At 39.5% G+C, this 18,370-nt stretch overlaps 1 pseudogene; it reads right to left on the bottom strand.

The window, feature by feature from the left end:
• Window positions 1-3,067: 3,067 nt before the first annotated feature.
• LOC127664609 (40S ribosomal protein S24-like) lies at window positions 3,068-3,432 on the bottom strand (annotated as a pseudogene).
• Window positions 3,433-18,370: the final 14,938 nt, after the last annotated feature.

Raw genomic sequence — 18,370 nt, 5'->3', positions numbered from 1 at the left:
AGCAAATGTTCTTAACCACTGAGCTATCTCTCTAGCCCTCATGACATCGTATGTGTGTGGGGTGTGTGTGTGTGTGTGTGTGTGTGTGTGTTTAAGAATCACTGGTAACATCTGACGAGCATCTGTGAATGACTCCAATCTTCCTTGTTAGTTTAACTACATTTTTCAGAGCTTGTCATATCTAAAGCCAAACAATTCTCTTAGATTTTTTCTGTCAATTTCTAATACACAAACATTAAGAACCACCAAAGTACTTTTAGAACTCCTAAAGTTATCTGTTCACAGAACAAAGGCAATCAAGTGCCCCATTTGGGGGTTAATCCTTTAAAATAAAAACACCAAACCAAACCAAAAGGCTGACTCATCTATTTACTTGGGTGAGAAATATGATTGTATTTTATTTTGATGATTGTCTGTCCATGCATTTGTGGTGTGTGTGTGTGTGTGTGTGTCTACAAACAATTCATGAAAAGAGAAGGTTATGAATTTGATGAATTTGAAAGTGCGTGGGGATGGGTGTACGGGAAGATTTTAAGGAGAGGAAAGGGAAGGGGTAAATAATGTAATCATATTTTAATTTTAAAAAGTAAAAGAAATGATTTTTTTAAAAATTACTTTTTCTAAACTCCAATGCATCACAACTATGCCATAGTGATTATCAGGTTGTTCAGGAAATGAGAGGGCAGATGATGTCATTAGATCGAGGGTAATGGAGATTTCAGTCTAATAAGAATACATTGGGCTTCCAGTGTATCCAAAAGGCTTAAATTGCATTATTGCAATTTTGTCAGCATTTATTCTAATGGACCGAAAGAATTAAAGTCCTGCAAATATGTGCATTTTTTATAATGACGTTATGCATGTCAACGCACTCCTCCACTCAACATGGGTGGATGCTCAGCTCCAGTGCCCTGATGATTTCAAATACATACTAAGACTATTTCAGGAGGGGTGCGGTGTGAACAGTCACTGACGACAAAGTGTGAGCTGGGGTTTGCTAGAAATGGAAAGAACGAAATGAAGTTTGGTGTGGGGAAGAGAACTTGGTGGTGGTGGTGGTGGTGGTGGGGGAAGGGCAGGCAGCTCCGGGGGAAGACCTGAAGCTCCAGGGAGGAAGGCCCCCTGAGACACTCTCCACTGGACAGATCGGCAAGATTCAGTGTGTTTGAGCTCTGTGTCTTTAATGGAAACTTAGCATAATAGACAACATGAAACTACAAAAAATGGTGTAGTGGGCGGAGGGCCGCTTAGAGGGGCCTTGTGGTGGCCTTCAGAGAGGGTAGAGAATGCTTTTGCACTTGGTAAACACAGAAACAGCATAAGCAAGGTGGAGCTTTAGAGATATTTTGTAGCAAAGCAAAATAATCAAACTATTATAGTAATTTTGTGGACACTAGGAGACCTCGGTAACTGGCTAATCCAAATGGGAAATATTGGGGCCTGATTCCAGGTGTGGGGCAAGGCAAGCAGAACTGTGTCCGTTTGGAGATCAGCCCGAGATGCAACTTGCCACACTAAGCACTCTGCCCGCACTGGTGACTCTTCCGTTGGAGGACAGCTAGACAGAGAAGAGGCTTACAGATACCTCCGATTTCACAGATGAGGATGTTGATCAGTGGGGACAGGCAGAGGCTGGAGGCTCCAAGGTACAAGGCTCGCCTCAAAACCGAAAGCGGAGAGCAAACAAATAAAATAACAGAATCTGTCCAGGGAACCCAGATCGACCTCCAGGTGGAGCTTGCGCTAATGTATGCGGGCTCTAACTTCAATTCCCAGTACCGTAAAATAATAAAAAGAGAGAAATGGAGCCTGCGTGCATTGCTTGCTGATTTTCTTTGTACGTCTAAATCCAAGCTACCTGTAAGTAATTTATTATTGACTCTTGAAAGATTTTAGGTTGAGCTTCATATAAATGGAATTGTTCTCTGCTTTATTGTTCTGTTTATTGCCATGCTTTTACAACAATCCTATTTTTTACAGTTTCCTGAGTTGCTGTATGTTGTTATCATCTTCAGTTTCAATGTTCTTTGTCATGTAATTTTTATTTTTTATTTTATATTTATTGACGTTCAGCCTGTCTGTCTGTGTGAGGGGGCCAAATCAGTTGGAATTGGATTATGGATAGTTATGAGCTGCTCTGTGGGTGCTAGGAATTGAATTCTGGTCCTCTGGAAGAGCAGCCACTGCTCTTAACCATTGAACCATCTCTCCAGCTCCCATCATTTAATGTTTAAATAGAGCTTGCTTTATCTTTTATTCTCTTGTTACCGAATGATAGTCGGTTTCCTATAAAATTTATTATTTTTAATTTTGTGTTTGTGTGTAGACCTATTCTGGATATGCACACATGGCTGTTGGTGCCAGGGGAGGTCAGAGGCATCAGATCCTCTGGAGCTGAAAATTATAGGTAGTTGTGATCTGTCTGGTGTAGGTGTCACGAATCAAGCTCAAATCTTCTTTGGAACTGTGCAAGAATTTAATCACTAAGCCATCCTTCTAGCCCAACAGGCTGATTCTTAAGCATCAGTTTAAACCACAAAGAAAATCTAGCATAGATTTCAGTATAAAAAAATCAAAATGTCATTGCCCAAATATGCAGTTTCATATTTTTTTCTTTGCACAATATAACATGGAATACTTGGAGGTATTAAAAGGCCACATCTCCTTTGGTGAATTATTGAGAGACATGGTGGTTACATTTTCTGGCCATGATCAGTCTGCACAAATTCTCTTCTAGTAATAATTTCATTTACTCTTGAATTGGCCAGAATGGAAGACATTTTTTTCCTTGTGAAAATGAAAAACTGACTACATATTTAAATAGTAGGTCATTTCATGTTTGAGTGGAGAAGGGTCACAACCACCAGGACACTATTGGGTCTGCTTCAAACAGAAACTATAGGCCGTCTGAGCATCTGACATTCAAGCCGTGAAGTCCAACTTCAATACTTCTCCCATGAAACATTTTTAGAAGCTTTTTAGTTAATTTGTTCTCCTCTCAGAAACCTACACATCACAGCAGAACATCAGGTCACCTCAGATCTATGCCTTCGGCTGTATCCAATCTTTACTCAGTGCCCCTGATCTTCTTCCTTATGGTCTTGAGTTCCTTTCAGTTTTCAGGAGGTCTTTATCTTCTTATAAAGGCCATGTCCTGCAAGTCTGCGTTTAGGCTCATTCTTCTTTGCATAATCTAAAGAATCATAGATCACGCCAAAGCCAGTTGTCTTGCCACCACTGAAGTTAAGTTCTGAATCCAAATACAAAGATGACTTCTGGTGTAGTGTTGTACATTTTGGTCAGCTTTTCCTGAATTTCTGTCTTTGGTTCTGTTGCCTTCCCAGGATGAAGGACATCAGTGACCATCTGTTTCCTCTGCAGCAGAAGGTTTGTCATAAACTTCCTGGTCTGGATGGTTACCGTGTCATTCATGATGGCTACAGTACTGGAGCTGTAGAGGAGGTGGAGAAGGCTCCATGGAACATTTTTAAGACACACATTGCAAATTGTTATCCATCTTTCTAAAATTAAAACAAGATCCTTTAATGACATGCCCAGAAAGTATTTAACTGTGTATGATTAAGCCGTCCAAGAAAGCTATAGGTAAAATTAGTTATTTTGCAAGGCAAGTGCTGCAACTTGTGAAATACACATTTATAATGAAAGTGTTGGAGATTATTTGCCAAATTTAATATTGGTCTAGCAAATGGCATAGCCAGTATTTTCCTGTTCTTTACACAACGGCATTGACTGTTAAATTCATTCCTAGTTGAGACCATGTCACTAAAAATTAGAGAGAATAAGTGATTGACACATCAAGAACCAAGAACATCCGCAGGACATAGCCACACTACGAAGAACATGATTGCAAGGATACCTGGAAAGAAAATAGACTCAACAGAAACTTCGGAGAGAAAAAGGACAGAGGATGCTTGGCTATGGAAAAGAACACAAAATAGAGAAGAAATGGTTAACAGCACAGTAAGAATGAGCATGCCAAAGAATGGGCAAAAAGATAGGACACATAAATTAAGTTCCCACAAGAAGGTTCCTGGAAGCCATAGAGATGCTAACTCAATGTAGAAAACAAAATCACCCCCTGGAAATTCTCGAGTGGTAGGGCTGTATAATGAGATAGGCCTTGGAAAAATCTAATATAACAGTAATTTGCAAGATAGATGTAAATGCACAGGGACATGAGACATGGGAGCAAGCTAGAAATCAATAGCTGTAATTCAAGCATTGGGGCAAAAAATGGGGAAGAAAAAGGGGGCTCTTCACAGAGTTTCAAGAGTTTTTCTTTCACTCAAATAAAAGTCTGATTAAACTTTGTTCCCTGAAAACTGTAGGGTTTTTTTTTTTTTGTTTTAATTTTAATGAAAGACAATAATTTTTTCAGATACCTAATTGAATAGTAGTTTCAGACTAAATTGTGTTATTTAAAATTGTATTTTCTATATCAAAAATGGGGATTGTGCCTTGCTTGTGCAAGAACATGTAGTATTGTATGTGTGTATTACATGCTTGTTTTTATGTGTGTGCATGCATGTGAAGGACAGAGGCTCACCCAGGGTGTCTTCTTCAATTTCTTTCCATCATCTAAACAGAGACAGGATCTCTCATCCACTCCAGGCTGGTGGACCTTGTTGGTCCATGTAGCCAGCTTGTTCTGAGAACCCCCTTCTGCACTTCATATACTCTAGGATCAAAGATCTGCTGTCATAGCCACACAGCATTTATGTGGGTGCTGGGGACCCAAACTCTCAAATGCTTCTATTTGCTGAGCTGGCACTGCGGCCTTTTAGTTTGCTTGTTTGCTTGACTTGTGTTTATTATTTAAGCAGAAAGTTACTAAGGATAGACACTGGGTTTTTTTTTTTTTCAGCAAATTCACTGTGCTGCTTTCTATACACACAACTATTTTGTGTTTTAAAGCACTTGTTGGTATTGTTTCCTTTTAAAATATTTCACGGTATGGTAATTTCTACATGTAGAAAAATTTGTGTTATAATTATTTTTCTTTTTTTTTTATTTACCTAAGATTTTTTCAGGAAGTATTTTCTATCCCAGCCTTATTGCTTCCTCTACTTCATCTTGACTAGGTAATATGCTAAACGTGTCTGGTTTTTTAATTTTTATTTATTTTTGCTCTGTGTGTATGTGTGTTTTATATATATATGTGTGTATATATATATATGTATACACACACACACACATATATATATATATATATATATATATATATATATATATATATATATATATATATATATATATATATATGGATGGACAGACAGATGGACGGACCGACTGTTGGATGGATGGATGGATGGATGAATGGATAGATGATAGATAGATAGATAGATAGATAGATAGATAGATAGAACATGAACTATCTTAGAACTTCCTGGATAATAGATATTCCTGGCTCACAAAATCCATGATCCTTGTGTCTCAGGTTCCTGGGTCTGTTGGTTGAAGTTCATCTTACCCAGCTCTTTTAAATGCTTTAAATAATTTATTTGTGATCCTTATAGAGAAGATGGATGATATTTATAATAACACATAAAATAATAAAATATACATAGTAATATGAATAAATTCTACACACTTCTACTAAGAGAGACCTGAAGGCTGAAAATGGTTAAGGAACTTATCCAAGGTCACACAGGTGCTGAATATTACCATGGACCGCATTCATGGCTGCTCTAAAATTAAACTGGACATTTTGTCTACTCTATTAATACCTGGAAATCCTCTTTACACAGACCAACACATAGCCACAGCTACAGATGCTAATTTTAAATTGGAGAATTAAGTAATGTGGGACATTTTTGTTTTGACTGTGATTAAAGATTCGAGTGAGATCTTACAGATTAATAAAATAGTTAAATGTTGTTGATAGTCAGCAGTATTTTTCACAGTAACTTCAACTCATTGTTCCTTTTGGTAAACAATTAATATTTCCCATTTCCTAATCTGCACCATTCACTACATGTCATAAAGTCAGACCAAAACAGACCAAAAACCAAAGGCTGCCTTCACAAACAGCACTGAATCCAGAGTAGGAGAAATGTGGTCCTCAGGACAGTTCAAGTCTGCTGCTGTTTGGAATTACTGTGATCTAACCACAGCTTTTGTATTTCTAAAAGGTTGAAATAAATGTCGAGAAGTAGTTCACAGCCCAACGAAGGCAGAGGACATCCCAGTCTCTGCAGTCATGCGTGCAAGATTGAATCAGAACAGGGTAGTGACTATCTCACTGCAGCCCAGGGGCTTCTGCTAGAGTGACACCCTAGAGAGTTGCTACAGAGAAAGACCCTGTTGTCCCTAGAGCCAAAAACATATATGCTATCTAGCATTTTGGTCTTTGGTGACCAGATGGAAGAACTAAAAGAACAGACATGAACTAGTAGTACAGTGTGACAATTTCTTTTTTCTTTCTTTTGTTTTTTATATTTTTTTGTATTGTTTTGTTTTGTTTTTTTGAGACAGGGTTTCTCTGTATATCCCAGGCTGGCCTTGAACTCAGAAATCAGCCTGCCTCTGCCTCCTGAGTGCTGGAATTAAAGGTGTGTGCCACCACTGACCAGCAACAATTTCTCTGAAGCAAAAGGCACAAATGATCCTCAAGGTTTTTTTTAGCCTCACAAAACCAGGACATTGTGTGTTTTTACAGAATTTAAGAATATCTCCTACCTATACCACATTGTTCAAATATTTTAAAAACAGATTAAATAAAATTAGAACTACTTTGATAACAAAGTACAAATTCTTTTACAGAGAAAGAAAAAACATGCACGTGCGTACACATGTACACATACATGTTCACACACAGGTCGACACACAAACAAACACAGAGCTCATACAATATTGGATAGAAAGGGGAAGATCATGAATTTACAGCTTTGTGTTGCTTTCAGAACTGACAGCTCAACATACAGTGGCTTTCAAGCTCTTAATCCTTTGGAGGGTAATGGATACACACAGAGAGAGACTTGACTAACTTTTAGGAAAAAGCCGAGAAATATGCTTTCTAATTTTTGTATTTTATGTGTTCTCTAGATGGCTGTGTTGAAGAGCCACAAAACTCACATTTTCATTTTGTTTTGAACATGTTGTTTCATTAGGGTGGCTCTGGCTATTTTTCATCTAAGTGGTTTTAGACTTGAAGTCCTGGGACTTCCAAGGATGCAGAAAAATACTTTTGATGCTATTTTAAGGCTAACGTTCGCTTATTGCAGTAGTGAGTTTTAAAAGTGGAATTAGGCAGATTTATTAGGTTTACAACAGGGTAATAATTGTTTTCTTTGGAAATTTGAATGCATTTTATTGTGTTATCAGTCCCTTGAGGGTTACTTAATTTCATATCATTTCTTAGGCCACATCTGGAGTAAAAAACAAAAACAAAAACAAAAACCCAAAACATTAGGATAATCAACTGTGTGGATTGTCCATTTGACCTGCTACTGGAATAGTACATTTTGATGAAATGCTGGTGGATTTTCTGACTTCAGATAATTAAGAAAAAAAGTCCCTCACAGGTATGCCCATCTGTTTGTGTTTTATTTCATTCCAAATGCAGTCAAACTGCATCAGACCAAAAATAGCCATCACACATATTTTACTTTATTTATATGACATTTCTGTTTATTTATGTAACACAAATGTTATATAAATAACATTTATGTATATAAAATGTATATAAAATATTTTATTTGTACAAATTATTTATTTATTTGTGTATATATATATATGGTTTTCTACTACTAGTGGCTTAATACATATAATCAAGAATCTTGGAACATCCTTACATATGAGGAACTACTCTAAATCAGTCAGGTAATTCTGTGAGTTACTTTATTGCAGTATTATGACCAGATTATCTTTAAGCATTTTATAAGCTACTCAATGATACATTTCTAAAGACTTGATTATGGCATTGGACATGGGAATTAGGATATGCCTACGCAAACTCTCAGCACCTCACATTTACCTTCATTATTTATCAGGAGTTTGCATCTCAGCTTACATGGCCTACCAAATCAAACACAATTCTTTATACAGCACGGGCCAGTGTCTTATCTGAGAAGGAATCCCATGTTTAGAGCTATGTTTATGGCATGGGGGAAGTGTAGTGGTTTTAACTTCTTTTGTTTAATTTAGATATTCCATATGTATGTTTGTGTGCCTGCATGTCTGTTTGTACACTGCCTGTGTGCAGGAATGCCAGGGTGAGAGTCAGAGCCCTTGGAAATGGAGTTACAGCAGGTTAAGAGCTGCTTCATGTGGTTCTAGGAGTGGATGGTTCTCTGAAAGGTTTGCACGCGCTCCTGATCCCTAAGTTCTCTGTCTAGCCCCAAGTGCACTGTTCTGATACACACAATGGTTCCAAAATCATCCCACAATGCAGAGCTACCTTAGCTAGATTTAGACTAGAAATGATAAAATATCAAAAGTTTGCTCATCAAAATGTAAAACACATATAACAAGGCCTTTGGCCTACATACGCTAATGCTCAGCGGAGTCATGGGTCTAAGTACATGTTGATGCAGTTGTCCTGACTTGTAACTCATCAGTTTTTAAAAGCCCATAACTCTGTCTCTTTTAGGTATAATCCACTTGCCACATCCATTGAGAATATGTCAGGAATTCCACTTAAGAGTAAGAACTGAGCTGAGCATGGTGACATACACCTTTGATCCAACCACAGAGTGGGCAGAGACAGGAGGAGGGTGCAGGCTTGTGACCAACCTATCTATATAGTGGATCTATATCTATATAGTCAAGCTGGTCATGACTACATAGTGCAAACCTCTCTGGAAAACAAGCAAATGAGCAAACAAACAGAAAAACACAAGAGCAAGTTACCAAAGACTTATCTACATGGATAGTTCTGTTTAATAACCAAAATATTAACACACATGAAATAAAAGATTTCTGTGAAGTGATCGTGGAGGAGATGGTAGTTTCTTTGAAACATGGAAAATATGTCAGTTACAGCTGTTTGTGGGATGGTTTTGCTGAAGGACAATAAAACCAGAAAAAGTGCTGTTCTTCCTGGTATTTGCCACATCCCTTTTCTTGGTCACCTAGTTTGACTGGTGGATCTCGCTACTGAGAGTTTTGTTTCCTTGAGAATAATAACTGAGTTTACACCATTTGGTTAAAGTAAGCTATTAAATTAATAGCATATGCAAACTAAGAGATAGGCTTTTATAAGAAACCATATATATATATATATATATATATATATATATATATATATATATATAACCTGAAAAAATTACTTGTCCAATTTTTAATTACATTTTGATTATGAAAAATGTACATGTGAATAAAGAAGCTGAATCACACTGTTCGAGCCACTTGGCCTCTGGGAGGACGGCTCTGCCTTCACAGACCAGGCTACTTATTAATTGTTTAAAGAGCTGTTGCACTTCCTATGTTGTTCATGTACTTGAGAGGATGTAAGTTATGAGTACTTGTGCTACAATTTTGACAACCAAGTCTTCATAGGGGGAAATATTCTGAGCACACAGGGGATATGGAGGAACAGGAAGTGGATAGGCCACCGACTTGATGGAGCAGGGCCAGCATAAAAAGAGGCTGGGTCCTAGGAGGTATCACACTGTGTACTTGCCAACCAAGCATGAGGACCTGGGTCTAATTCCCAGAAAGCATCTAATGAGCCAAGCATGGTGGCCCACTCCTGTCATTCCTATGAATGGCTCTTGCTGGCAGTCAGCTCAGCCTAAATGATGAGTCGTTGACGCATTGAGAAACTGTCTCAAAGGTTTCAAAGGTGTATTTTGCTGGGAACCAAAACCTGACATTGTCCTCTACATGCGTGTAGCACACATGTGTGTCTACACCACACACACACACACACACACACACACACAGACACACACACACACACACACACTGAGGAGACTAGAGTATTTAAGACCATTTGGGTTGCTGGAAAGGTAAACACTGTTGTTTTACGGCAGCCTTAATATAAAGTCTGGGAAATAATCTCGGAGACATTATCTCGAATGGCAGACAGATTTTGACAATAAGACTTAAGGAGACATGAAGTTACAATGAGTACAGAAGACGATTCCTCAAATCCTGCTGCTTCGACTGGGGATGTGAGAGCAGGATGTACCATCACATTTCAAATCCTTGACTTCCGCTTTTGAGTTCGACAAAGCTTCTGTGTTTTCTTAAGATTTCCCAGAAGTGAACAAGTAGTACTGGAAAAAGGAAGTTGAACAATGCTTTACTCAATTTGAAAGCAACATCACTTCATCACATGAGCCTAAACCTTTCCCAAATGAAACACTCCTGCCTCGACCCCTCCCGCGCCCCAATACATTCACCCAGAAGAACAGTAAGGTCAATATGATTAATTACCTGCTCTTTATCATAGGCTGGCGTTTTGCTAAAATGAGTGATCAGGTTTCTTAGGATTGACTGTTACCTCTCTGTCCACAGGCTAAGGAAGGGCTCCTTCCCACTTATTCTTTCCGGACCAGTAGGGGTTAGGTAAACAATGACCTCACCCTGTTGTGCGGTCTTCCTGACTTTACATCTCAACACAGGGGTAAGGTCAGGTGACTTGGTCCATTCTGCTTTTATATCTTCGCCCTTTAGGGATCGTTCTTAGAACAATTGGATTGCTACTTCGACTTTGTTGTTATTCACAATAAACACAATGTTTGCGTCTTAAGTAAATATGAGAGACCAGAAAGAAGGCCGGAAGGTATTGAAGATCACATTTCCCTCACACAAGAAACCTTAACATTGTCTCTTGATTTTGAAACACATTAAACATTCTTCTGCTCCTCCTTTCGTCGGAAACAGCTGCTGGGACTTGTTGGCTTTTCAGCATTACCAAACTTGGCTTTCCTCAGGAGTTACTTAAGTCCGAAATATTGCAGTTGAATTAAACTTTAACCAGCCTTAGTGACTAGTTTATACGCTGTAAAAACTTTGTGGAGTACTTTGAATCAGCAAATACATCAAGCCAGGAATCCTGGAGCCTGCATTGCCTTTGTTATTCAGACACAACCCTGAGTGTTTTCGTTCTCCAGCAGTGCAGGCACGGTCTTTTGATTTGAAAGCTTTGCCTGTTACCCAAGGACTTCTGTATCTAAACTATGCTAAAGACACATAGAAAGGGAATGACCTCATGGATTTTGTCAGTTGGGCTTTGTGTTAGCTAACTCCCGTGAGTCACAGTCTTGTGACCAGCCAGGCACCTTTCCAATCCGAGGCCGTTAAGATCTTTGACAACAGAACCTGTAAGATATTTTGAAGAGGAGATTTCAACAAGTGACCTGCCTGCTTGGTTATACCAGGTTCCTTAGGGAAGCTAAAAAAAAAAAAAAAAAAAAAAAAAAAGTTCCCATTCCTGGCGAATAACAAAACACCAGCCAGAGGATTGAAGTTAGTAAAGCTGACTCACTTCCTGGTTTCCTGATGAAAAGAGCAGTCCAAGAAGTGACTCTCACGGGGAAATAATACTTTCTTTAGCTTACTACCTGTGTCCTTTTTCAAGTAGGGTTGACTGTCACACTGACCTGTCAGTACTCTGGTATGTTGAAAAGTTAAATTTAATTATGAAATAATACTATGCATTAATAAGCGTCTCCGTCAATCTGTAAGAATGGCTCACTTCAGATAGACCCCAGAAAAACGGGCAGGGTTGCATAAGCTCGCGCCCTGGTGACTGAAAATCTCCCCTCTCCCATTCAATGACGTATGGCATTAATGTATGCTTTCCTTATTAATGTTTTTAAAACGCAAGATTTAATTGGCAATAAACGTCATCGTTAACCTGCAGTACGTTTATCTAAGAGTTTCAAGCAAGCCTGTGTGCTTTCTAAACCCGGGTCACGTGGAGGATGAACGCAGACCAGGAAGACTGTGCTGGAGGCCGGTCTTTATCTGGAGAGAGTATGGTATCCGCACACACCGGCTGTGGAATATTTAGCTGTGTCCTGCTGAAAAACAGACTCAGCAGGAGCTACCCACACAGAAAAGGGACAGCCCATCTTCTGTGCAGACCCAGAAGGACTACTTGGTGGGAAACCAGGGAACGTCTGCCTCCCTGACTTACTGTATTCCCTTGGGTGTACTGATCAGGCTACATTCCGCCAAGCCAAACATGATGAGAGAGAAAAAAATGTCTAATAAATTCCTCTGATAATCACCAAAAGTCACAGCTTCTGGACATAATGTGCATTTGTTGTTGTTTTGTTTTTTCTCTTTTCAAACAACATTTTATTCAGGAGTTATGTCCAGCCTAGGACACTCTACAGGGACCAGGCCGAAACTCACAAGAGATCTGTCTGCCTCTGCACCTATCTCAGTACTGGGATTGACATCTCACCACACACTGAGCCTAAATTCTGTGGCAATGACACCTTATAAAACCGGGACTAGAACACTATAAATAAGAGCTCCCCATTTCTCTTCCTCTCTAAAACACCCTCTGCCCCCCCCCCTCCTTGACTCTCTCCCCACTTGGTGTGTCTGTTTCTGAATTCGCCTAGAATTCTAATAGTTGTACAATTCTTGTTATTGAGAAATCGCAAATTGTGAAACATGTCAAATGGGCATATTTAAAAATAACCATCCCGCCTGCTGTTTAGGTGAAGCCACTTGTTGTTTGGGGTTGCTAACGGGGATAAGTGAGTGTGTGTGATTCCCTGTAGAGCCAGCTTGTTTGCTCAGAGGGAAAATTCATGAACCAGCCACAGGCTGCATTCCAGAACATTAGCCAACCACTCTGTGAAATGTTGGGTCTGCAGCTGGGTCCTAGAACTGTCTGCTGTGAAGGCTGGAGAGGCAATAGGCCTGTGAGGCCTGGGAGACAGATATCCATTTACTACATGTCAATTCAAGCTCTAATTAACTGGACCTGTTTTCTTTATTGTTTTTGAGACAGTCTCATTTGTAGTTCAGGTTTACCTCAGTTTCACTATGTAGCCTAGATTGGCCTCAACCTCCTAAATGCTGGGACTGTGAGAATGTATCCTGTGAATGGCATCAGGACTTTTACTATTGAGACAGGTTCCTGTAGGGTAAGATGGCCTCAAATTCACTGTGCAGGCCAGGCTGACCTTGAGTGTCTAAACCATTCTCCTTCACCTCCCAGATCCTGAGATTACAGGGTCATCATTGCCTGGTTTATGCTGTGCTGTGGATAGATCATAGGGCTTTGCAGATGTCAGGCAAGCATTTTACTGAGTTACATTCCAAGCCTTCAACCAGACTTCATAAGTGGTTCTTTCTTGCTCTTGGGTTCTTGATAAAATGCTCATGGTTTGTCAGGTCTACGGAAATTTACGGGATTTTCTTTTTTAAAGAAAGTACTTCTGGAGCTGGAGAGATGACTCAGTGGTTAAAAGTATTATTGCTATTCTAGAGGATCCAAGTGCAATTTCCAGCCATGTGTATTGGCTCACAACTGACTCCAGTTCCATCAGGACCCAATATGTTTTGTTTGTTTTGAGACAGGATTTCTTTCTGTATCCCTAGCTGTCCTGAAATTAGATCTCTAAACCAGGCTGGCTTTGGATTCAGAGATCTGTCAGCCTCTACCTCTCGAGTGCTGGCATTAAAGGCATGAATCACCACCATCACATGGGTTCCTATTCTGGTTTCTGTGAGCAGCAGTATGCAAGTGGTACACAGACATGCATGCAGGTAAAACGCATGTGTCTATATACATATATATATATATATATATATATATATATATACACATATATAATGCATGTGTATATATACACATACACATATACAAATACTATATATACCGATCTACATACATTTATACATATATACATGTATATATGTGTATATACACATATGTATGTATACATATAAAAATGGGTCTTATAATTTAAAATGTACTTCTATACTTAGCAGTTGATTGTACCAGTGAACTTGAATCTGAACATTCTGGCACCAGACAGTGGTTGAGGAATAATTAATTGCAAGACTAACAGCGCACACTATGCTGCTTCTTCTTCCACGAATGACTCTAAGACCCAGTGACATGGTTCGCCAGTTGGAATCTAAGCATCTCATTGACCACCAGTGAAGGTAGTAGCTGGGATCCCAGGAGAATGCTGGTCCTGTTTACCTCTTGCGGAGCTGTTTATAAATTGGACACCTGTAATTAGATCCATGTTGCAGAGGGAGCTGTCAGGTGAGAGTGCCTTAGAAGAAAAAAAAAAGTATTCTCTTGATTAGCTTTGATGAGGATTGAAAATTCACACCCAGAGGCGCTTACCCCTATGTATCTGTAGCTGGAAATGAGGCCTTTGGGGAGGCAGCAAAATGAAATTTAAACGTGGTTGTAAAAATGAAGCCTTGATCCAGTAGGACTTCACCAAAGGCCTCTCCTCCTTGTAAACAGAGGAAAGGCTCTGTAAGGTGGAGAAAGACCCTGTTAGCAACTTGACCCTGCATACAATCTTTCTGGAACTGGAAGGAAATAAGATTCTTTTGAGGCCAACAAGCACAGAAGGCATTTTAGAGCCCTGGCTCCTCCCTTAGGTTTTTGGGCTATGTAGCATCTTCCTCCATAATAATATCCTTGACAACATACCACTTTCACCACAAGCATCATGCATTCACACTTCACTCCACACAATGCACCTAGCAAATTGAGAGGTCCTCAGACCTGACATGTGCACTTGGCTCTAAGACAGTGGTTCCCAACCTTCCTAATGCTGTGGCCCTTTAATGAGTTCCTCATGCTGTGGTGACACCCCCAACCATAAAATTATTTTCATTGTTACTTCATAAGTGTAATTTTGCTACCGTAATGAATTGCAATGCAAATATCATCTATGTTTTCCAATGAACTTGTGAAAAGGTTGTTTGACCCCCAAAAGAGAACTGCTATTAAGCTTCCCATCTTTGAAAAACAATAAGACTTTCTTTATTCTTGGTAGCAATCACCTTTAGACAGTTTCTATTCAAGTATATTCCTGACATATTTGGGTACGAAGAACTAGTTTGGGTGCATGTGCAGTAAAGCAAATCTGTGCCCTCTAGTAATTTTCAAGGGAGAATCCACTGTTTATCATCTTCTGCCTATGCATAATTGGGAATGCACATGATTTAAAATAGGCATCATGGGAATGGACATATCCAGTAAAGAAATGATTATGTAATCTGTCCATCAAAATAGTGAATCACCCAAACTATGACTTTTGGAAACCAACTCCTCTTTCCCTCCACCCCATAAAAAGAGACCCCAGGCTGTGCCTTGTTTGGGTCCTTAAGTATCTTTCCTCATATGGTTCCCAGTCAACCTTCACAGTTACTGGTCTTTAATCTGCATTATGGCTTTGCTCCAAATAAAATTACCTTGCTTTTTATAAAATCTGTGTTAACTCTTATTGTCAAGTTCTAGATAAGAGGCTAAGAGCCTGGAAACATTCGAGTCAGATGCCATCCTCCAGTAACAGAGTCATGTCACTTGTCTCATTGTGTTACAGCGTATCAGACTACAGTGATTTCTTCAGTCCCCCTCACAGGAAGGGGAAGGAAATCTTTCTTGAGGCTCTTGCCAATGCTGCCCTTCTCTGCCTGCTTGACTAGAAACAGTTTGCAGTTAGAACTAAGGATATATTGCTTCTCCCCACTTCAAGTCTTAGCCAAATTACATGGATGAGAGACAGTTAGCCAGTCCATACTGGAATGTGGAAAGACTTTGTTTCTGATTTGACTTCATAATCAGCAGGGAAAATAAGAATTATGCATAAAACCCTGGCTATTTTGAGATAGGTGAGTGGTGTTTATTTTTCTCTGGAATGTTCCAACTAATTATCTCAGATCTGACCTACAGCTTTCATATCAAGATAAAATGGAGGGCTGACCTTTGGATTCCACACAGGGCTCTCTTTAATTTCCCTCAAATGGAAGATGTTTATTAACCTAGAATGCAAATCCCATCAAATTCTCTGATACTTGACCAGCCTTCTTTCTCCATCCTGCCCTCTCTATTTCTAACAGTTTAATCTCTTCTTAGTAAAAATGGAAAAACAAAGCTACTGAGCAAGAGCACGCCATCGTACCTTGATGGATCTTTTTCTCAGAAGAGAATAAATGCAAGGAAAGAAAGAACACTCTTTTCCTGTGGCCTGAGATTTAATTTGTGATGGGGTTTTCAAGGCAGTACTCATTAAGGGACTTGGGGTATAGTTCAGTTAGCAGAGTGCTGGCCTAAGACAGACAAACTTCTGGGTTCTGTTCCCAATATGGAGTCAACCTATCCTTGTCCATCACTCTAGCACTTGGGTGGTAGAGGCAGGGGAATCTGAGTTCAAGGTTGTTTTGGCTGCAGAGTTTAAAGGCAGTCTGGGAGATGCGAGCTTTTGTTTCAAAATATAGAAAGGTAATAATTTAAATAAGATCTGCAAAATAAGTTATGTGCACTAATAATGCAAGAGAGTACCACTGGTTAGTTGTGCTCCTAGAAAAGTCACGTCTATCTGTAGAGCAATTCAAAGGATTTTTAATTGCTATATCTAACCCAAAATGACCAGGTCCGTTTAAATTAAGGTTCTTCCTGAAGGCAATTGAATCATGAATTATTGTCACTACTAAACTATAAAAGCATGTGCTAAGTCACACTATGCATATGGACATTTTATGCTGATTCAACATAATGTCCAGAAATTTATTGTGCATATTGTTACGTGCTGTGATCTTAATTTTACAATGATATTTAATTTTGTTTCTGTTATCATTTTGCTAAGCCGTACCATGGAATTGGAAAAGCTTGAGGTGATCTCGTCTTGCTGAACTGAGGACATTTACCTCGTCAATGAAAGCGATGGCAAGAAGACGCATGTGATGAGGGCTGGGTTGCAGCTCAGTTTGCAGAGAACCTAATCTGTAGCCATGAAGCCCTGGGCTCCACCCTCAAGTATCAGAGCCTGGACCCAGAGCTTATTCCTATAATCCCAGCACTTGGGAAATGAAGTCAGAGGGATCAAGAGTTCGATGCTGGTTTGGGTAACATAGTGAGTTTGAGGCCAGCTTGGACTACAAGAGAGAAGAGAAGAAAGAAAAAAAAAAAGAAAAAGAAGAGAGACAGAGACAGAGACAGACAGACACATATACACACAACACACACAGAGATAAACAAAGACACACACAACACACACACAGACAGACACAGAGACAGAGAGACAGACAGAGAGACAGAGACAGACAGACATATACACATACAGAGATAGACAAAGATACACACACAGTACACACACAGACAGACACAGACAGAGAGACAGACAGAGATAGAAAGAGATGGAGACAGACATGTAGATAGGGGCAAGAAAGAGAAAATACATGATCTATGACCTGGGTAATTTTGACTACTTTATTCCTCAGCAAAAGAAACTTAAAATCATCATTAAAAAAAAAAGAAAATCTGTAACATTACAAGAGTTTTGCTTGAGTTGTTTATTTTAGTAATTGCTTAGGAAACCTTAGCCATAAAACTTCATTCTTTTGAAATTACTCTGCATTTCACACAATGGCAGTACATTCAGCTGCAAGGTGCCGAGAGTACAACACATATATGAACACACACACACACACAGAGAGAGAGAGAGGAGAGAGAGAGAGAGAGAGAGAGAGAGAGAAAGAATTAGTAATGGATGCACGTTTTTAAAAATAGCTTCTCGAATGCATGTGTCTTCTGCATTTGGTATGAAGGGAAACATTTCTTTCTTTTTTTTTAAAAAAGAGTTATTTATTTAAGTGAGTACACTGTTGATGTCTTCAGACACACCAGAAGAGGGCATCAGATCTCATTACGGATGGTTGTGAGCCACCATGTGGTTGCTGGGATTTGAACTCAGAACCTTCGGGAGAGCAGTCAGTGCTCTTAACCGCTGAGCCATCTCTCCACCCCGAAGGGAAACATTTCAAGAGGGCATCTGGAAGCATACATACATGAACACACACACAAGAACACCCACCCACCCACCCACACACACACACACACACACACACACGGACAATGTACTGAAAGGCAAAAACAGAAAACTGATATATGCCAAATTATTGGGCACTGCTGGTTTAAGTCATTCATTTTGGAAGTAGCATACATCAACTTTGCAGTAGTGATTACAAGATGAATTGCAAGATGGCCACCTCCATCCCATGGAGGAAGCAGTCCAAAATGCTAGTGTGTACTGGAGACAGGGCTCAGCAGGTAAGAGCATAGGGTTCTTGCAGAGCACATGAGTTCTGCTCCAAGAATAAAGGGAGGCTCCCAGACACCAGTAACTCTATCATCAGGGAATACAATTCCTTCTTCCCACTCTGTGGACACTGTGCCCACATTCAC

The sequence above is a fragment of the Apodemus sylvaticus genome, chromosome 14 (assembly GCF_947179515.1).
Source record: "Apodemus sylvaticus chromosome 14, mApoSyl1.1, whole genome shotgun sequence".
Taxonomy (NCBI): Eukaryota; Metazoa; Chordata; class Mammalia; order Rodentia; family Muridae; genus Apodemus; species Apodemus sylvaticus.
This window is presented reverse-complemented; position numbering and strand designations above follow the sequence as displayed.